Source organism: Aedes aegypti, chromosome 3 (assembly GCF_002204515.2).
Source record: "Aedes aegypti strain LVP_AGWG chromosome 3, AaegL5.0 Primary Assembly, whole genome shotgun sequence".
NCBI lineage: Eukaryota > Metazoa > Arthropoda > Insecta > Diptera > Culicidae > Aedes > Aedes aegypti.
Genome location: NC_035109.1, coordinates 139,065,016 through 139,088,106, shown reverse-complemented (window position 1 = coordinate 139,088,106; position 23,091 = coordinate 139,065,016). Strand labels below are relative to the sequence as shown.

Below are 23,091 nucleotides of genomic sequence, written 5' to 3'. Positions count from 1 at the left end.
GTAAAACTTAATGTCAAAAGAACATTGTCGAAAAAAAAATTCCTCACATCTATACTAAACAATTGAAAATCATCTATACTGTGCGGAAAAATTAATATGTTTTGTATTTATTGGGAGTCAAACCTTGTTTTCCAGTCTTACATTCTTATAATATTTCGCATATTTTGCGTTGGTGAGTTAAAGACATTTTTCTAATTTTTTGTACCGTAAATTCGGGTGAAATTGATCAGTAGGGTGAAATTGATCACTGTGTCACACAATTTTCTTCTTCTTTCTGGCGTTACGTCCCCACTGGGACAGAGCCTGCTTCTCAGCTTAGTGTTCTTATGAGCACTTCCACAGTTATTCACTGAGAGCTTACTATGCCAATGACCATTTTTGCATGTGTATATCGTGTGGCAGGTACGAAGATACTCTATGCCCTGGGAAGTCGAGAAAATTTCCAACCCGAAAAGATCCTCGACCGGTGGGATTCGAACCCACGACCCTCAGCTTGGTCATGCTGAATAGCTGCGCGTTTACCGCTACGGCTATCTGAGCCCCACAGTCACACAATTTTATTTCCCTCTAAAAGAGCACAGATATCAATGCAACCTATGTAAATTAACGTTGTTTGTCTAAACTATTGTCGAATTGCATGTTGTGAAGCTTTTTGTTTTAAGAAATGTTTATTTCTATGAAAATAATAGAAAATTCCATAATCGTGTTCTGTGTGGTATTGGCAGACATCAATAAACTTATAGTTTTAAACAAGGATTTGGACATGGTGTCAACCTGGAAATTTGTAAGGATGCTTGAAATATATCCCCAAAACGAATTTTATTTTCAAAATTCGTACCAATTTGTTCATTTTGTTGTAATAATTGATTTTTTTATAGATATCAGAAGATTCCTTCGTAAATTGCCTACATTTAGGGGTTTTCTGCGGTATTGTTGAAAATTGATTGTTTATTATTTCCACAAATTTTGCATTGTTAAGAATTTGGCAAGCATATTTGGATTCAGGAGGCCCAAATTAAATAAGTAAAGTTGTTTTCAAAACTAACAGTAATTGTTTTGACAGGTGATCAATTTCACCCCGAAATGGAATTCCTTGATTTTTTATTTTAGAGACGATTTTCAGCACTAAAATCACAACTGTATGAAAATTTGAGTATATAAACCAATGAGGCTCACCGTCGTACTTGTTTTCCTGCATTAAGTTGTTTGGAATTGGCAACATCATAGAAAACAGACATGGAAAACCGTGAAAAGTGATCAATTTCACCCGAAATTACGGTACTACACATTTTTAACTGTAATATTTGCACAACCCTCAATTAGTACTCAATTTATACTTATCCTGCGTTAAACATCGAAAAATTGATTTGAACTACGTGAAATTAGAGGTGGCACTTTTGCCCCGGGTATCCTTCTTGCCCCATGTCCCCCTACACGATAAAAAAACGCTGGCAAAACTGTATGGGATTGACACCTCCTCCTCCTCCTCCTCCTTCTTCTTCTTCTTCTTCTTCTTCTTCTTCTTCTTCTTCTTCTTCTTCTTCTTCTTCTTCTTCTTCTTCTTCTTCTTCTTCTTCTTCTTCTTCTTCTTCTTCTTCTTCTTCTTCTTCTTCTTCTTCTTCTTCTTCTTCTCTTCTTCTTCTTCTTCTTCTTCTTCTTCTTCTTCTTCTTCTTCTTCTTCTTCTTCTTCTTCTTCTTCTTCTTCTTCTTCTTCTTCTTCTTCTTCTTCTTCTTCTTCTTCTTCTTCTTCTTCTTCTTCTTCTTCTTCTTCTTCTTCTTCTTCTTCTTCTTCTTCTTCTTCTTCTTCTTCTTCTTCTTCTTCTTCTTCTTCTTCTTCTTCTTCTTGGTATTACGTCCTCACTGGGACAAAGCTTGCTTCTCAGCTTAGTGTTCTTATGAGCACTTTCACAAAGATTGATCGTTGATGTCCTTTTATGCTGAAGATTGATCTAGCTATCCTAACCGTAGCCACTATCCAAACTAGGATTAAGCGTTTTTGAAGTATCTTGATGAGGATGTAGAAAATTCCATCATTGCCAAGGGCATTTTTTCTTATTCTTCTTGGCATTTCGTCCTCACTGGGACAGAGCCTGCTTCTCAGCTTAGTGTTCAATGAGCACTTCCGCAGTTATTAACTCAGAGATGCGATGATACTCTATGCCCAGGGAATTCAAGTAAATTTCCATTAAGATAAGATCCAGGACCGACCTGGAATCGAATCCAGACACCTTCAGCATGGCTTTGTTTTGTAGCCGCGGACTCGAACCATTCGGCTAAGGCAGGGTCCGAAAATTACTCTTATAAATTATATTTCTAGCATAGTAAGGCATCTCATATCAAATGATTGACTATAGTCAAAGGGCACACATAAACAACTGAAATCAATTGCTGTACACAAAAACTATGATATTTTTTGAACATAATATGAAATAACCCTACAATGAAGATGAAAATAAGTTTTATTTGTGTTTTCGAAGTTGAGCTTGGATATGAATTTAATAGAAATTCGCAGAGTCCCGTAATGGAACGTCAAGAGCCTGATAAGAATCTCCAGGGGTCCGTTAAAAATCTACAAAATCCCGCTAGAACTTTAAAGTAGCTTGCTAAGAATCCACATGATTTTGCTACGAATTCTTACGATCTTGCTTATAAGCCCGACAGGAATTGGCATCTACCCAAGAGCTTGCTAGGAATTTCGAAGATATCGCTTAGAATTTTAAGATTCCGCTGTGATGTTGCTGAAAATTCTATAGTCTTTGATCGAAATCTTAGGACTTTTCAGACTACAACTAGCAATTTCACGATTCCACTGAAAATTTTTTTCAGAATCTTCAATATCTTGCCATGAATATTCAAAATACAACTAGAAATCCACAGTATTCCACAAGAATTCCACAGGCTTTCTTGGAAATCTTAAGAGTTTACAAGAAATCGACAGATTTTGCTCAACATCCTTAATATACAATCTCAGGATTTCACAAGAAACCCTTAATGTTCGAAAGAAATACCCATATTTTCAGTATTTTCAAGAATTTATTAAAAATACTCAGAAGCCATTTTCAAAAACATTGGATCTTGAAGGATTTTCCAGAATCCGGATAGAAAGCTCCTAGACCTAGTCAGGGGTCACCAGAACCTCGTAAGGAACATTTTGATAATTTCAAGTGGCTCACATACTTGATTAAAATCTTGATATCGCACGCAGTATACTCTAGCCTGAGCAACACTGGTATAGATTGTTGGATCTTTTCTCAAAAAGCCAAACTTCATACAGAGTATCTATCATACTCATCGCACGGTTTAATGACCTTAGGGCAATTCATCATTTTTAGAGGTTTCTACACCACCCCCTCCCCCCTTTGTCATGCTTTTTCCAATAACTAAACCTGCACTGTCACACTTCCGTAGACCTCCTTTCTTCCACATGATGGACGTCGTATTTGAATCGTCCCTTATTGAGAATAAAGTGGAGCTTAGACTTGTTGACACGCATTTGTCATGTTGGCGCTATAAATGGCGTATAGAAGAAGCTCTCTAAGTATTAGTAAAGTTATGGATTTTATGTTGACACTTCTGAAATTTATTTCAATACGAATGTACTTGAAATACGCAATCTATGTATCTTATGAAATCCCATAAATAGTGGGGAGACACGATTTTTGCTTTATTTGCTCCTATTGCTATGGTATGTTTCTAAAAGTTTCCCTAGGGTCAATGCTGCTTTGTTCGTACGAGCTGTTCCAAATCTGAAGAAAACTGACTTTTATTAAATGAAACACCTACCGACATACTTAACTGGGCTGGTCATACAGCGTGAATGCCTGAGAAAAGATGCTGTAACTCTAGTCGAGATACTCATAGAGATTAATGACTTCATGAAACGTAGTGATCACCATCTATAATTAAAAAAGGGTTGGACTTAAGCCGAGACTTTATTAAGGTAATGTGTCGTCTTATGTCCAATCACTACTCTCTAGGCTCTCACATCTATCGAATAGGGCTCACAGATAGCAATCACTGCAGCTGCGGTGCAGGTTATCAAGATATCAACCACGTAGTTTGGGAATGCCCCGAATACGGTTTTGCCAGATCTGATTTTTGTGCATCCCTCAGGGCCCAAGGGAAACCAGAAAAGGAAGACATTAGGGATGTGTTGGGTAAACTTAACTTTGTGTACATGAAGGTTTTGTACAATTTTTTGAAACAAGCTAACATTGTTTAACTCCCCTTTCTTGTCAGTCCACTTGTCCACCTTGTATCCCCTCGAAACCCGTCTTTTTGTATCATTACAGGTTGTCATTGTCCACTCAACGTTCGACCAGCAGCAAAGCGAACACGTCACAACTTAAAGCTGCTGAATGTCAACGGAACGATCCCATTGTCCTATCCCTTCCTAGAAATTATTGTTACCCTTAACCTCGACCAAACCGCGAGTTTTTCGGTTCCCCAAAACTAACATAGAAAATTAAGAAAACACCATGAATTTGTATTCAAAATCAAAAGAACTCGGCTCTGTAATGCCTAATGGCGCATGAGCCTAACAAATAAATGATTAGTAAAAAAATATAATTAAAAAGCGCATAGTGTACTCCTAGAAGTTGCTGCGATTTTGGGGAATATCTGTGAAAATTGAGCTCTGAAATGCGGTAAGCGTGAAGCTAGCTTGCTTTTCGAAAACGGAGCATCCCACAAAATTACTTCCAAAATTTTATGACAGTCTTGCCTTCACAACAACGATTTTCAAATATTTCTTGGAAGTCAAACGAAATAGGAGACCATAATTAATGTTTTTCAAATCTAAACAATGTAGGTAAAATTAATGCCTACGAGAAATACAACTATTCTTGAAGGATGATGTTCAACATTCTCTGCGCATTCAATACAAACTACGTGTGGCTCTTCTTTGTAAAACAGCAATTTTGTAGTTCAAAACAAAACGAATAAAGGTATATAATTAACTCGCGGTTTTCACGTCATGATTTGCTAAATACGCGATTTATGCGACTGGCGGAACAAATCCACTAAAAGTCCGCGAAAATCGTGGAATCCGCTAAATTCGCGACTGTAGTAACAGCCTTGTATGTGCACTCATTTTTAGCGTCATTCAAATCTTAATTTAGAATAAAAACCATAGAAAGTTGAAAAAACGTTTTTTTTTTTTCATTTTATTTAAACCGTTTTAAAACTTTTGACTGTATTGTCCAAACCGTCATATTGTCTCAACAACTAAATATGCCTTTGAAAAAATCATAACATAAAAATAAATCTAATATTGCCCTAAAATTTCATCCCTTTTCTACAAATATACCGTTTTGACTCATATTCCGAACACTTAAGGCCAACTGTTAGATGTTGGGTGTACCAATAATAATATTGATTTAATTAGTTTTAGTATTGTTTTTACGTAAAAGTATGGAATAACATTTTGATTCAAATACCGAACACTGTGTTTATTCTGTCTCATATTCCGAACAGTACGAATAAATCATATTCAAATGAATTATTTCACAAATAAATTTATCTACTCGTTTCAAATTTCCTTGTTATTTGGTGACATATTTCAGCGAAACATTTCAACCAAATCACCATACAAAAACCGAGTTTTCGGAATATCAGTCTGTTCGGAATTTGAGACAAAACGGTATGAAAAAAAAAGTTTGGCGGAAATTTTATTATGAAACCGTGAGGGCAAAAAGATCTCTGCGAAAAGAAGCTGACAAAATCGGGTCAATCCTGTAAAAGGAACCATGCATGTTACAAGCGGTCCATTTGCGGGCATATATGTTTTGAATGAAACTCAATAAAAGAAATAATTTCCATATATTCTTAAGTGTCATTATAAAATACATCTTGTTGAATATAACAGTGAAAATTTGTTGAAATTATGTGACGTGCACGGTTGTCGGCTTCAGCGTTGGAGTTCCCCATTGGCTGTGATTTTCATTATTTATTCTTGAGATACCTTCAGTAATAATTCCAAAATTGTTTTTTATCATTTGTGGTAATAGTGACAAAATTTTGAAGCAAATAACAATTTCACTTGAATATCTACAAAAGTTTCCTGAGGTATTCTTTTGAGAAATATTGAAGACATTCATTTTGAAAATCCTCCTAGAGTTTGTTTAAAGAAATTTACTGAAAACACCTCAAAATAAAATTTCAGATTCAGAAAACCTTCCTGGTCGAATTATCTGAAGAATCCTAGAAATATTGCTGGAGGAAGCCATTAAAGCTTGCCTAGAAAAATCCCCTATTTGACATCTGAATAAAATTCTGGAGGGATTTTTTTGGAAATCATTGGAGCAATGAAATAAGTGAGATTAAGCGTTGAATACTTTAGGAATCTATGACAAAAGATCGAAAGACAAAAGGTCGACAGAACAGAAGGTCGAAAGACAAAAGGTCGAAAGGACGAAAGGTCGAAGAACAAAAAAGGGACAAGGGGTCGAAAATTTTTTTACAAAGAAGGGAAAATTTCCCAACAAGCCAATTGTTTTCGACCTTTTGTCCTTTCGACGTTTTGTCTTTCGACCTTTTGTCCATAAACCTCTTTTTCTACTATGATTCCTCTAAGACTTTTTTTTTATATTTCCGGTACCGTAAAACGGGGTAACTTTGATAGTTTTTTCGAAGAAAACTTGAATATTCATGCATGCTGTTTCAAACAATTACAATTTATATTTTTAAAACAAGTACTGACATCCTAGCTATCGATTGCACTTGATAGATTGCCAAAAGATTTATTCTGAATGGATATATAATTTTTCATATATTCGAAAGTCGGTTTTCTGTTTTGGGGTAACTTTGATAATGGAGTATAAATCGAACAAGATTGAATGAATTACGGAACATTTATAGGGCGTTGCATACCTCTAGGCGTTTAACGCTATATGGAAATTTCTGACTTAGATTACAAAAATGGTCCCAGTTTGTAAAAATGGTTTTCGCTAAGAGATTTGAGACCGAATTCATGTTCTACTATAACCAGGCTATCATGGGTAAGTGACGAATTCATTATAACTTTATCAAATAGTGGTCGTAGAACAGATTGTTTGTAAGCGTTGCAAAAATGCTAAAATCTTGTGAATTTTTAATATTTGCATAAAAATCCTCAAATGCACTTGATTCCAACGAAAATAGCTTTGACATGAAGTGTCATATTAACACTCTTTACTTTTGCATTCGTTTTTCTTAACTAATTGACAGAAACTTCGTTATTTCGTTTAGTATGTTGGGGGTCTCGCACTATCAAAGTTACCCGCATTATCAAAGTTACCCCGTTTTACGGTACCGTAAAACGGGGTAACTTTGATAATGCGAGACTCTCAACATACTAAACGAAATAACAAAGTTCCTGTTAATCTGTTAAGCAAAACGAATGCAAAAGTAAAGAGTATTAGTATGACACTTCATTTTAAAGCCATTTCCGTTGGAATCAAGTACATTTGAGGATTTATATGCATATATGGAAAATTTATAAGATTTTAGCAATTTTGAAATACTTTCAAACAATCTGTTCTACGATCACTATTTGATGAAATCATAATGAATTCGTTACTTATACTTGATAGCCTAGTTATAGTAGAACTCGAATTCGGTCTCAAAACTCTTAGCGAATACTATTTTTACAAACTGGGACCATTTTTGTAATCTAAGTCAGAAATTTCCATATAGCGTTAAACGCCTAAAGATATGCAACGCCCTACAAATGTTCTGTAATTCATTCAATTTTGTTCGAGTGATGCTCCATTATCAAAGTTACCCCAAAACAGAAAATCGACTTTCGATTATATGAAAAATTATAAATCCATTAAGAATCAATCTTTTGGAAATCTATCAACTGGAATCGATAGTTAGGATACCAGTACTTGTTTTAAAAATATGAATTAAAATTCTTTGAAACAGCATGCATAAATATTCAAGTTTTCTTCGAAAAAACTATCAAAGTTACCGTACCGTACCGTAAAACGGGGTAATTTTGATAATTCGACTTTCGATTATATGAAAAATTATATATCCATTCAAAATAAATCTTTTGGCAATCTATCAAGTGCAATCGATAGCTAGGATGTCAGTACCGTAAAACGGGGTAACTTTGATAGTTTTTTCGAAAAAAATTTGAATATTTATGCATGCTGTTTCAAAGAATTATAATTTATATTTTTAAAGCAAGTACTGGCATCCTACCTATCGATTGCTGTTGATAGATTGCCAAAAGATTTATTTTGAATGGATATATAATTTTTCATATAATCGAAAGTCGGTTTTCTGTTTTGGGGTAACTTTGATAATGGAGTATGCATCGAACAAAATTGAATGAATTACGAACATTTGTAGGGCATTGTATACCCATAGGCGTTTAACGTTATATGGAAATTTCTGACTTAGATTACAAAAATGGTCCCAGTTTGTGAAAATGCTTTTCGCAAAGAGATTTGAGACCGTATTCAAGTTCTATGATAACTAGGCTGCCAAATATAAGTGGCCAACTATTCAAAAGTACAACAAATAGTGATCGTAGAACAGATTGTTTGTAAGCGTTTCAAAAATGCTAAAATTGTGTCAATTTTTAATATTCATGTAAAAAGCCTCAAATGGTCTCGATTCAAATGAAAACAGCTTTTATATGGAGTGTCATATTAATATTCTTCAGGTTTGCATTCGTTTTGCTTAACCGATTAACAGAAATAATGATATTTCGTTTAGTATGTGGGGGGTTACGCACTATCAAAGTTACCCGCATTATCAAAGATACCCCGTTTTACGGTACTTGTTTAAAAAAATATAAATTGTAATGCTTTGAAACAGCATGCATAAATGTTGAAGTTTTCTTCGAAACAACGATCAAAGTTACCCCGTTTTACGGAACCGTAACTCGAGGTGTAGTTGATCAGTAGGGAGAAGTTGATCATTCCTGGACCCACATGTATTGTCTGTCAATAGAGCTATAATTGGCTTTCATATATTAAATTTATGTGATGTCACATTGTCTGACAGCTGCTCTTGATAATACCTCAATTTTGATTGAAATTGAAGATAAATATACCATGGAAAAAAAGGATTTTTAGGAAATGCTCGATGAACTCTTGAGGGGTTCTTCTCCAAACAATCGACTATTACCATTTAATTTCCAGAGAGAAAAAAAAAACTTCTTTGGAAACTTGTAATTTCAAAGAAAACTGCCTACACTTAGGCTTCTAGTGTGGTTTATTCTGTAATTAACAAAATGACCGATTTATGAACAAGTATTAAGATGTTTGAGACTTGATTCGGATACAGTGACCCTTTATTTAGTGAGTATCATTTTATTTTTGGAAACCTGTCACAGTAATGGATCAACTTCACCCGAACTCAAAAGCTTTACTTCTTGATTTCTAGAAATAATGTAAGTTGTTATTAGAGCGTTTTGTCAAAATTTGCTTTACATAACTCCATAAACATCAAACCAGTACTGATTTGAAAAATATTTGGAATATCTTATTCAACAGATTTGTTCAAAAGTGGTCAACTTCACCCCATTCCACGGCACTTATTCTAGTAATAACGATTCTTACAATTTTTTTTCAGATTTTCCAAGAGCAACTTCAAGATATCATGTGCGATTTACTCAAGAAACTCTTTTTTTTTTTGCTCTTCTTCAAAATTCAATATAATTTCAGGTAATATTCCAAGAATTTTCAGATACTTTGATAGTTTTTGTTTCACTTCTAAGAATTTCTTAAGACACTTTACTAAAAATACTTTCTATATACACTACCCACCATAAGTATGGAATCGTTGCAATACTGAGTATTGCAGCACTTTTATATTTAGTATCACCCAAAATCCAGTGATAAAAGTTTTTTCAACAAAAATAAAAAATCGCAGGGGCTCAAAGACGTATTTTTTAGGATAACCTCAAAAATACATGTATCTAGTACTTCAGAGATAATATTCATTTTAGATGATGCTAATCTTTTCAAGGTGCTGCAATATTCAGTACGAGTGTTGCAATACGCGATTTCATACTTATGGTGGGTAGTGTATATACATTATTTTCTTTGAAAATTGAACCAGTACCTCCTCTCAGTACAACACCAAAAACTCCTTAAGGAATTGTTTCAGAGATTTTACTCTCCAAGTAGCCTTTCAGTCAATTCTCCAAGATTTTTCTCTAAGAATTCAGACAATCCTCCGAAAACACCTATTACCATTTATTTTCTATTAACTTTTATTTTCTGGGAATTTCTATTGAAATTTCATTCGAAATCATTAGAATTTTACTGGAGTTTTACTTATGGATTTATCATTATATTTTCAAAACTCTTTCAGATGCAGTCAACCCTCCTTTACTTAATATTCCTTATCTCGATATCAATTTAGAGAACCATAGTAAAAGTTGGGTTTCACGGCTACCGCGATGGTCCCTTGGATCGCGTTTGCACTGATTTTGTGTTCTGTTACTCGATGCCTCCCTAGCTCTATAGTGCCTTCAATATCGAGTTGTGGAGGGTTTGGATCCAGTGTTGCCACAAGTACAGATTTATCTGGAAAGGTACAGATTTTTTGATAGGTTTTGGTACAGATTCTGTACGGTACAGATTACAGATTTTCATGAAAAAGTAAAGATTGGTACAGATTTTTGGAATTGGTAATTTTGTGACAAAAAATTAAAAAAAATCGTGAAATTTGGAACTAGTTTTCACAAAACTATAATTGAAAGATACAATTTCCATAGAATTGTATAATAATTATATTACAAGTGAAATTATTTTAATAAAAACTATGATAAACTTCATTATGATAAAGTTCATTAGGATTTTAAGAGCTCTTTCAACAATTTCTATTGGATGTGGTACAGATTTTGGGTACAGATATTTAAAATCTATGATACAGATAAAAACAGATTTTTGAGCCTTCGGTACAGATAGAAATGTGGCAACACTGTTTGGATCCCTAAGGATTCAGAAATTTTACTCAAGTAATGCCATTAGCGTTTTAGTTATAACTTTAAAATTCCAGAATTCCCAGATCACCTTTCTGTTGATTCTCCAGGAATTTATCCAGCGATTCTTTCACCAATTCACTAATTCTTCAATGTTTTTCGTTCAAGATTTCTTTAAAACTTCAAAAGGGAATCACTCTAAACTTCATGAATTGTTTGGATGTTCTAGGAGGTTTCTTCCATGAATCCTTTTAGGTAGTTCAAAAAGATTTTTCAAGATTTTCTCCACATTTTTTTGAAAAATGCTTCCAAAAATTTCTAAAAAAAAGCCTATCAGAAATATAGAAAATGCTTAATGAATATTTGGAGGTAATCCATATGAAAGTTGTGATTTAATTTTCAATTTACATGACAAACATTTATCAGTTGATAATGCCATCATTTTCCTCACTTTTGTTGAAGCAATATTGCAGGAATTTTTGAAGAATGCCTCTATAAATTACTAACAAGAAAAGCTAACTGAATTGTTTTATTAGATACGAACCGCTCGCTATCATCAGCCCATAAATAACGAAATTTGTTCAATTATTTTCAATCTCCACTCACAGCTTTATCGCAACCGCCCACTCTACGCCTCCATATGCTAACCCATTCATCTTTCCCACTCAGTAGGATAAATAGATAGGGATATAACTTTGCAGCAACAACTGGGATATGCTGACCAGGTAGGAACGTTATTGTTGGCCCCGGTTGCTATTTTTACGTAGGTTAATTAATCCTCGCGGCTATTTGTCATCCAGCTGGTTATTTCACTTGCTACTGCACTCCTAACTAGTCTGTCTCTGTTTCTACCGTACCGTACCGTAAGCTACCTCGGTTTTAAGCTTCGATAGTTTTATGGGAGAAAGTCTGATTGTTTCTGCTTATTTTTAATTTATATTTTAATACTGGCGTCCTAGTTATCAATTGCATTTGAGATATTGTGTAACGATTAATTTTGATTGGACCTATAGTTTGTCATACAATCAAAAGTAGCTACTCGGTTAAAGGATTAATTTGATATTTTGTATGTTAGCACATGAAAATTCCACAACAGAACTTGTTTTTAAATTATTGGGATTGTAACTAGATTGGAGAATATTAGTAGAGAACGTGAGTTATATTTTTGCACTAAATACAAAATTTAGACAAAAAAATCGCATACAAAAGGGTTCTAAGTTGATACAAGCATGAAAAACCTCATTACAAGCCTATAAAAGTTATTTTATTTTTACATTTTGAATATATTCCGAATAATTCCCATGTTTCGTTATTTATTTCAACACAAATTAATCGTTTTTGAAAATAAGTGTCATATTTATACTCATTACTGCATTAGTTTTGGTTAACTGAAATTATGTTATTACGTTTAGTAAGTTTTTATTACCGCATCATCAAAGACACCCCATTTTACGGTACTACATCTTCATATGATTTCAGATTTTTATTGTGCTAACCTGGACTGAGCCGAGGAATGTGACTCTGTTGAGCCATACATCAGCCATACCTAGAAGTGCAACACTTACCAAACGAAAGCCTTAACTCTGACCGAGCTTCGCACTTGAAGTAGAACACCGTGTTTGTGTCTACTGCGCAGAGGGTTGGTTTTCATTTTTCATCACTCAGCTAACTGGGGCGTGAGACTTTTACCACTTTTACAGCAATCCAGGGAGGACATCTTACCACCGGTAAAACTTATCTCACTGACATCCTTCGGTGAAGTGAAGGGCATATTTTCTTTTGAGTAGTTTGTGACAAGCGTGCAAATGTTATTAAAGAAAACTTCTCCTTTTGGAGCGATGGATGCTGTAATAGCTAACTGCACAAAGAAAGTTCACGTGAAGCGCTCTTCCTGTTCCAGTATGCTTGCACCCATTCCACCCACCAACGCACAACCAGTAGGTACTAAATTTAGTCTGCTCTTCCGTGATCCTGACCTAGATTCGTTGGAATTGTAACCACCCACGCCTCTTAGCTGGAAGTGCTCAACCGGGTGGGAAATGCTCTTTGTTGACTTTTGTTATCGTATTGAGATGGATCGAGCTAGTGGAAAATCGTTAATAAGAGCATTGGACACTGGAGGCGTAATTGCCATTTGCCAGTGCTTTTATGTTTGCTTGCAGAGGAGTAGGTGTTATTTCTTGATAGATGTATGACAAGCAATCGAGACTTTCTATTTTGATTTGCTTAGTTGAAATCAATATTCAAATTAAATGCTTGACATTTGTCAACATTTTTAAATTCTAGATTCTAAAATATAGCTGAATACCTTGAAAAAACTTTTTGAAGAACTATACAATTTATAGTAATTTATGTAAGATAATACACCGTGTCTTTGTGGAGTAACTTTATTACAAAAAAAAAAAATAGGTAAGTCTGAAATTTAGAACTAAAAACAATTACTTTTTTCTTTCATTTGCGACCAAAATCAAAAAAATCGTCGGGGGGTCCAGAACATTTTCTTTTATTTTGTGTGAAGTATTTATGAATATGTGTTTTTTTACTGACGCACATTGCGTTGAACGTTGAGATTGAGGGACAAACTGCAAGATCAAACCATTGGAACACCTTGCCATGGAAGGTAAAGTTGTTCTTGGTCAAAAGAGCTGTACCTTCAAACGGGGTATCTTGCAACAGGGGTGAAACTTGCAACACTTCGACATATAACCGAATTGATGTTTGTTTTAGCATTTAGTTAAATTATCATAATTTATTCCGCCGTTTATTGACCTTAGATATCCAACAGAAGATTTTGGCGAAGGTTTGGATATTGTTTCTTTTTTCGTTGGTTTGCTTAAGGTGAAAATCATATTACGCATTAGATTGTATGATGTTAATGCTGAAAAACGTTCTTCGTACCACACAAACGGTAGAAATATGTCATTCGAGGCATTTGCTATCAGTTATAGTATTTAGTAGTGAACAAATAGACAATATAAAAATTTTGATATTTTGTCTCTTAAACACTATGAAAATTCAAAAACGTTTTTGACTACCCTAGTGGGGTAACTTGCAACAGCAATTTTGATCTCAATTGTTTGATATTCCTTGTCGTTTGTCTTCGAAAACACATGAATAGGCAAAATTGAACATATATTTGTTCAGCAACATTGAAATTGTTGTATCTCAACCAATTCAATACACGTTTGGTACTAAATATAAGAAAATTTACATAAATCTATTGTTATTAGATTAAGTTTGATTTTCTTCATGAAAATAATGGAAAAAATTTCAAATCTGTGTAAGAATCAACTTGCAGATCTGCCATTTAGAACTGTCTGCATGATATATGATGAAAGTTATGTAAAAACACCAATAGTGACCTTTTCAAGACAAATATTTCAATATGTGATACGTTGCTTCGATTTAAATGTGTATAAAAAACAAGTTATGTTAAATAAAACCTAAAATACCATTGTATTAGTACAAAAGTTGCATTAAAACGCATTAATGGCTTTCCAATAACTGCCAAGGCTTATGATATGCTAGAATTTTCCCGTGTGGCCACCCTATGCAATGCAAATGGAGTTTTTAATTGAATTGGTTTAATACTCGTTATTCAATCAATAATAATTTGTTTTATAAGAGTAGAGTAATCTGTTTCTGATTATTGTCATGCTTTTACTGCAGAACATTATTAAATGTTCATAATAACACGATATTGGATACATTTTCAATAGTGTACTTTAGGTAGCACTGTGTGTTGCATGTAACCCCACATCAGGGGTAGCATTAAAAATGCATATTTTTCGTCTCTCCTAATCCCAGAAAACCAAATATTGATAAAATTAATATCGCGTGGCATTTTTTACATGGCGATTAGGGTACCAAATGGTTTTTGTCACACCTGAATCCTCAAATTTTTCATCTATATAGCTTTGAAGTTGAAAATTGTTGCAAAGTACCCCGTTTGACGGTAATAAGTTTAGATGACATATAATATCATATCAATATAATCACAAAACTGTCTCAAGCGTCATTTTAATTATATTCCATGAAAAACCTTGAAAATCGTACTTAGATTGGTCAAAATGATGTAAGAAGTTATTAGGAAATATTTCTCGCAAAACTTACGATCTCGTCCTCAGGTGAAGATGCATCGAAGTCAAACCTCGAATTTTCAAGAGCACAAATCTAGAGATCCTGACAACCTTTTACGTTGAACATTTCATTGAATGCGGTCAACACCAGCGAGTGACCAGTGAGTGATCGATTATCTGCTTCTCTAGACTCGTGCTTTTGAAAATTCGAGGTTTGACTTCGATGCATCTTCACCTTGGGACGAGATCATAAGTTTTGCGAGAAATATTTCCTAATAACTTCATACATCAAATCTTATATTTTTCATGTTATTTTCTTAACGGCACAGTTCTTATGAAAATATTAGAAACTAACATCATGAGGCTAAAATAAGTTTGGGATTTTTGTACGTGTTTGCAAGGCCATAATCCCATATTAAGCTAAATAATAGCAAACAAACTCATGAATATCTCTACTGATATCCGTCGGATTGCATTTCTCCCTTCAGCGAATTTCTTTATTGAGCGGTTCTATTTGTCTGATCGGTTTGGTGTCCTCCGCAAAGTTTTAGGTTATTGTTGGAACTATCTGGAAAAACAATATACACTGAAAAAAATATTGTTATTTTTTTTTCGAAAAAAAAGCTAAAATCCATTTTCTCAAAAAATGTTTTCTTTGATTTTTTTACTTTTTTATATGTTAAAGTAGACAAAAAATGGAGTGTTTTGCACAGTGGGTCAAGATGGAGAAATCATGGACAAAAAAGTTATGATTTTTTTAAAAAAGGTTGATTTTTCAATATGGTCTAAATAAACTTTTTGAATGCTTTTCGACCCGAATTTGCAACAAAAAAGATTTATGAGAAAATGTTGCTAATTGCTACCGTTTCTGAGATACAGCGATTTTAAAATTAAATTTACTGAAAATTCACAACTTTTGGTTGTTTTCGGATGTTTTTCGAGTTGATAAAATAATGAATATTATTTTTTTCTGAAAGCTCTGTTCTGTTCTGTTCTTAAACAATGATGGAGCGTCCTATTTTGATACAGATTTCTTACTTTTTCATAATGTTTACAATTTTGTTTTCTATCATTACAGTTTGAAAATTGCCTAACTTCTATTTTATCTACGGAAACTTGAATCAATGAATGGTATTTTTGTGTTCCCTGAATAGTTATTGCTTTCGAATATTGTTCATTAAGCTGAATTTTCTGAACAGCTTGGCGTTTTCCGTCCTTCCTAATTGTTACACAATCACGCTGACCAGGCATTGCTCGACTGGTTTCAGCATCCTCGTAAAATTGCTAACCGCTTGATATTTTCACCCAGTCCAGTAATCTTGTTCAGTAATTGTTTTGCTTCCGTTGCCGTGCTTAAAGTTGTATCAAATGTGTTCTTAATTGTCTCGGCTGTCCATGATTTAGGCAATATAGTTAAGAGTTGAAATTGCTCTGCCCTTGTCGTCCCTTCACTTGTAAACTTTTCTTTGAGCCGCTCAATTATTTCATAGAATTCGCCGGTTCTATTTTTATCCAATTTAGCTTTCTTATTTAGCGCAAAGATGTTTTGTCTAATGCTGTTGACTATCTCGTGATATTTTTTCGTGACATATTTAGTAGAACTAATTTTTGTCTCATCGATCGGCGCTACGAGTATACCTGATATTGACTCATTGAAAATATCGATATTCACTTTTTGGATGTATTCAGGGACGTTGGAATCCGTTGAACACCCACCGACCGATTTCTTTGATTTTTGCAGCTAATAAACGCGAGAGACCTAGACATTGTGGCAAAGTTTCAGACTTATCTATTTTTTTTTAAAATAAAGTTGTTCTACGAAACCGTGGATAACCTGACATCCCCTAATTGACATCTTCTTGCTAGCGACGATAGACGGCGGAAGATAATCTGGGAAAGCACTTCATAGACTGTGTTAAGAAAATCGCTCGATAGCTCTCACATTCGAATTTGTCACATTGTTTTTGTATATTGGGTATATTACTCCCTCCTTCCACTCCTCCGGTAGCTGTTCTGTATCCCATATTCTGGCTATCAATCGGTGCAAACAACCTGTCGGGTCCCATTTCAATAAGTACCACTTCCATACCATCCTAGTTACTTTGTTGCTTTTGAGCTGTTTGACATATCCTCACATATTGTGCGTTGGCACATCTCCTTCATTCGCTGTATGATGAAACCGCTACCGATGAAACCATTCCTCCTGCTGCCTTGGTGTTCCGCCACTGCGACTCAGGTTTTGAACGTAGTACTGCTTCCACCTTTCAATTACCTCACGTCTGTCGGTCTAGATACTTCCGTTCCGACACATTTTACTTATGCGGGATGCGTTGAGTTCATTTTTTTTTTAATTACGCTTTTTTTAGAACAATACAGATATTAATTCCATGAAGAATTCAACGAGTCTTCCAAGAATACAAATCATGAGACGTTAAGCTTAATTAGTGATTTCATGATATGTTTTAAAGACCTCCCATAGATACTCAGAGGGTTTTCAAGAGTTTCAGGACATTTTCAGAGCTTTGAGATACGCTTGAAATCTCATGAGATTTCTGAGAAAGTCTTTAGAATCTCTAAACCCCTTGGTAACTCCTTAGCAGTACTTTAAATACTACGATGCAACGGTGCATAGATTAAGGAATCTTTCCGGATGTATAGAAGCGACAGAAATTGGTGCTACTACCAAAGGCGGGGAAACCACCAGGTGACCCGTCCGAGTGTAGACCTATCTGTCAACTAGATAAGTCGGACAAGTTGTTGGAAAGGTTGGTTCTGAACAGGCAACAGCAAGAAGAATTCCGGCATAACTTTCAAATTATAGATATCGGAATGGCTACGGGGAGTACTACAAACATTCTATCCAAAATATTATAGTGGATATCTCTATTCTTTTTCCAGAGATTACTAGAGATTCCACCTAGGAATTTCTCTAGGAATTTTATAAACTATTTTTCAGGCATACCATCAGGGATTCATCCAGGCATTCTTACAAAGATTCCTTCATACGTGCCTCTAAAAATTATTCAGAATTCCTCTGATTCTTTCAAAGATCAATTGTCAAGTTATTTCTTGAGTAATTCTTCGGGGTTTACTCCAAATCTGCCGCCAAGAGTACCTGCAGACAGTTTCTTCAAAGATTCCTTCAGGAAATTCCTCTAAAAGTCAGTTCACGTATTCCCCCAGAGAATTCACCAAAAACTTTTTCCAGGGCTTCCAGGATTCTACCAGGTATTTCATCAGAAATTACACCAGGATTTTTTACCAGTTTTTTTCAGATTCTTCTGGGGATGTTTTCAAAAAGCTCTACAAAGGTATTTCTTCAGTAATTCTTCCTATTCTTCCTTCAACAATTCCACCAAAAAAATCCTTCAAAGACTTATTTAAGAATTCCTTAGGCAAAACTTCAGGAATTTCTAAACAAATTATTTCATTCAGGATTCTTTTTCTGCTATTCCACCAGGAATTCCTCTACAAATTCTTAAAAAAATAACTCAAGGTATCCCTCCCAAGAAATAACTACAGGGATTCCCTCAATAATTCTACCAGGAATTTCTTCTTTCAAAAATATTCTAGTGATTCTTCTACACACTTAGATTAAATTACTGGGGTCAGTAAAATTTTACTGGGTTTTGGAACTACCAAAAAAGTCAGTAAAATGAAAACTGTCACCACGCTTAATTGAAAAGCAAATTTCACTATGTTTTATTTTTTATCGATATATGATATAAAAAGAAAGCTCTCTGCAAAATTTCAGTAAAAAAAACTCTGTTTTTCGATTTCTGACAATTTTTTTTAGTTTACTGACTTTTTCAGTAGTTCCAAAACCCAGTTATTTTTACCGAACAGATTGAGTGTGTAGTGATTTCCCTAGAATTTGGGAACCTTTGAGAACATCTTGGCGGAATCCTTGGAGGATTTTTTGAATCTCCAGTAAAACTACGGGAAAATAATAGTGGAGTTTCTTAAAGAATTTCTAGTGGAATCCCTATGAGAATCTAAGACGAAACCCTTGGAGGTTTTTCTAATAGACATCCTGGAGAATTACCTGGGCGAAATCCAGATGAAATTCATGGAGGTTCCGGTGAAATCCTTAGAGAAATCCCTGGAGAATCTTTGTAGGGGGCTTTTAGTTTGAATCATTGGAGAAAATCCAAGTGTAATTTTTGTTGGTGAAATTACTGAAGGAATTCTTGGAGGAATCCCTGAATTTCCTTTTTTGAATCCTAGGTGTAACTCTTGATAGAGTCACTGGGGGTTATACTGGTGGATTCGCTAATTACTGGTGAAATACTTATAAGGAATTTCTTAATCCCTGAAGGCTTTTCGCGAGAAATTCCTTGAAAAATCCGGGAGGAGTTCCGGAATAAATTCCTCAAGGAGTTTCGGAAGGAATTTTGCGAGGAAATACTTGGAAAAAATCCGAAAGGAATCCCTTGAGGAATTTCGGTGGTGAAATCCTTAAGAGAAATTTCTGACAAATTCTCTGCAGAAATTCCTGATAACCCTCCAGAATCCTTGGCGATATTTCGAGAGGGATTCCGAAAGAAATCCTTTAGGAAATTCCGAGATTATTTCCATGATGAATTTTGAGAGGCATTCCTTGATGAATTCCGCGAGAAATCCCTTGAGGAGTTCTGGGACAAACCCCTAAGAAATTCTGAGAGGACTCCCTTGTAGAAAATTCTGGTGCAATCCTTTAATAAATTCCGGGAGTAATCCGTCGTAAATAGCTTAAAGAAACCCATCATAACTCTAGAGTAATTCTTGAAGGAACCTTTAGAATAGGCCTGCCCAACCTTTTTGGCTCTTTTTCGACATAAATTGATGGTGCGTTCACAAGAATTGACCGATATGAACAAAATTAGTCTTAAAGAAAAGCTTGCTAGTATATTTGTCTAATCCAAGCTGCAAATTTTTAATTTATGTCGAACTTTTTGCTGCCGATGAAATTAAGTCCAAAAAATGAGCCGGCCCGCGGGCCGGACTGATTTTTACTGTTGCTTGCATCGCTAGCGAAAAGTTTTTTAGCATGGATTGGACAAATATACTACCAAACTTTCATTTGAGATTAATTTTGTTCATATCGGTCTATTCTTGCGGACGCACCAACAATTTATGTCGAAAAAGAGCCAAAAAGGTTAGGCAGGCCTGCTTTAAAAGAATTCCTGGAAGAATCCCTGACAGAACTTTTGATGGAATCCTAGAAAGTGTTCATGAATAATCCCAGGAGGATTTAGGTGTGATCCTTTGACCACAACGCTTGCTCTTGCGAAGGCGGGTCAAAACTTTTATTTCAGTAATGGTTCGGATATATCAGGTAAATTCAAAATTGATATTTATATACTTATTACCATATGTTATTTATAATGATCCAAATTGTCGAATTGAGCTCATCCTCCTATACACTCTACCCTACTAACATAATCTCCCTATCCCGTGACGTCTATGAAGATAGTTTGGGTTCCCTGTATCTTCTTAAGTAGACGATGAACTAACATTCCTTCCCTTCCCCTAGCGATTGTAAGGGCGTGGCCAGGTGTACAATGTGATGTTTATTTTGTTTATTTCCATTATGTAGAAAAAGACGGTCATCCCAGACGTTTTTTTTTTTGCGACACTACATGTAGATTTCTCAAAACCAATAGAGCGGAGCATTGTACAGCCACCCACGATTTGTACAGTCGTTATTGCTATGCTATGCTTTGCAATGGTATAATCCCAGGAGAATTTGATAATAAAATTGTAGGAGTATTCCTAACGGAATTCATGGCATAACGTCTGATGGAGTCCCTGCAGAAACTCCTAACGAAATCTATAGAAAAACTCCAGATGAAATCTTTAGATATCTTCTAATGAAGCCTTGGAACAACTTTTGATGTAAACCCTGGAGGAATTCCTTATGGAATACCTATAGAAACTCTTGATAGATCCTGTAGTAATTCCAGGCACAATCTCTGAAGCAACTACTTATGGAAACACCGGAGAAACTCCTGATAAAATTCTTCGAATAAATCCTGATATAATCCCTAGAGGAACTCCAAGTGAAATCTTTGAAGGAAGTGCTGAAGGGATCTTTACAGGAAGTCCTGATGAAATCCCTGGATTCCTGATGGATTTCTTTATAAAATCCCCAGAAGAAACCTTGACGAAATACCTTGAGAAACACCTGATATAATTTCTAGGAGACTTCTTGGTGCAATTTCCGAAGGTACTCGTTATGGAATCTCTAGAAGAACTTCTGAAAAAACCGCTGTAGGAATTCCAGGTGGAATCTCTGACGAAATTTCTGATGGAACCCCACAAGGAACTTCTGATGGAATCCCTAGAAGATCTTCTGATGTGATCCCTGGATGAGTTCCAGTTGAATTCTCGGAAGGAACATCTCTAGAAGAAATCCTGATGAAATCCCTAAAGGAACACTGGTTGAAATTTCTGGAGGAATTCTTGATTAGATTCTTGAAGGAGTTTTTAAAAGAATCCTTGGATGAACTCCTCGCATTTCTTTGAGGAAGTCCTGATATAATCCCTGGAGGAGTTCCATATGGAATCTGTGAAGAAAGTTTTAAGAGCCAGTTCGCGAGAACCGCAACCCCCTTTCCAAGGGAAGTTGTATTGATGTTCTCCGATCAGGCTGAAATTTTCAGGGATTGTTCTACTGTATAAAAGAAGATGTTTTGCAAAGTTTTAGATTTTTATATTAGGGGGAAGTGGGACAAAATGACCCCCAATGACTATAGTAAAACTGCACGGATTATGTTGAAATTTGGCATGATTACTCTACGTTATATTTTTTTTTAAATTTTTTCACCTAGTTCGGTTGACAACAAATTAGTCGATTTGAAAAAAAAACTTATTACATAAAAAAAAAACAGATTTTTCTCGATTTGAAACATTTTTTTATCCAAATACAGTTAACTCTCCCTATCTCGATATTCCGTATCTCGATATCGAGTAAGAGAACCATACTGAGAGATGGTTTTCATGGAGAACTCGATGGTCCCTTGAATCGCAGTTGCACTGGTTTTGTGTTCTGTAACTCGATACCTCCCGATTTGAAACATTTTTTTTTAATTCAAATATCATGTTCATTTTGAATTTCATGTAACGAAAGTAAACATGCCAAATTTCATACAAATTCGTGCATTTTTACTATAGCTATAGCAGTTTAATTGATTTTGTATATATTTTATTTATTAAATCTTTAGAGGTTATTTTGTACCACTTCCCCCTAATACAAAAATCTGAAATTTTGCGAAATATCTTCTTTCATATAGTAAAACAACTCCTCTAAATTTCAGCTCTATCGGAGAACATCAATACAACCTCTCTAGACAAGGCGGTTGCGGTACTCGCAAAATAGCTCAAGTTCAAACACTACCCCGAACATTTTTTTTTTTCGAAAATTTTTGAAACGGCATATCTGGATTATACCTCAAATGAAAGCCCATGAGTTGCCCTACAAAACGTCATATTTAGTTTTTGACCTAGTTCGGTTGGTAAGAAAAAAATCGATTTGAAAATCACTAATTTTTTTTTATAAAAAACTTGTTTTTTTCGATTTGAAGTACTTTTAAAATTCATATACTATGCTGATCTTAAAGTTTATATAACGTAGAGTAATCATGCCAAATTTCAACATAATCCGTGCAGTTTTACTATAGTTATATCAGTTTTAGTGATTTTGCATGTTTAGTGACATGAAATCATTGGGGGTCATTTTGTCCCACTTCCCCCTAATATAAAATTCTAAAATTTTGCAAAACATCTTCTTTTATATAGTAGAACAATCCCTGAAAATTTCAGCCTGATCGGAGAACATCGATACAAGAAGGGGTTGCGGCTCTCGCGAACTGGCTCTTAATGTAGTCTCTAGAGGAACTCTTGGTGGAATATCTATAGGAACTCATATGGAAGTTTAAGGAGGAATTTCTGATAAGATGCTAGAAGCAATAATATAATGAGTAAAATTTTTGTTTAAATTATAAAATATTTGGTTTTACTTTTGTTTAGTGTAGAAAAAGTTGCGCGATAAATTTTGTTTATTATTTTGATGTTTAATCATGAAGAGATCCTTACAGGTAGTCCGAA

The 23,091-nt window shown here is 34.8% G+C and overlaps 1 protein-coding gene across 4 annotated transcripts in view; it reads right to left on the bottom strand.

Moving 5' to 3' along the window:
- Nucleotides 1-23,091, bottom strand: part of LOC5567265 — a 437,455-nt gene that overhangs the window by 311,055 nt on the left and 103,309 nt on the right. The window lies entirely within an intron of this gene.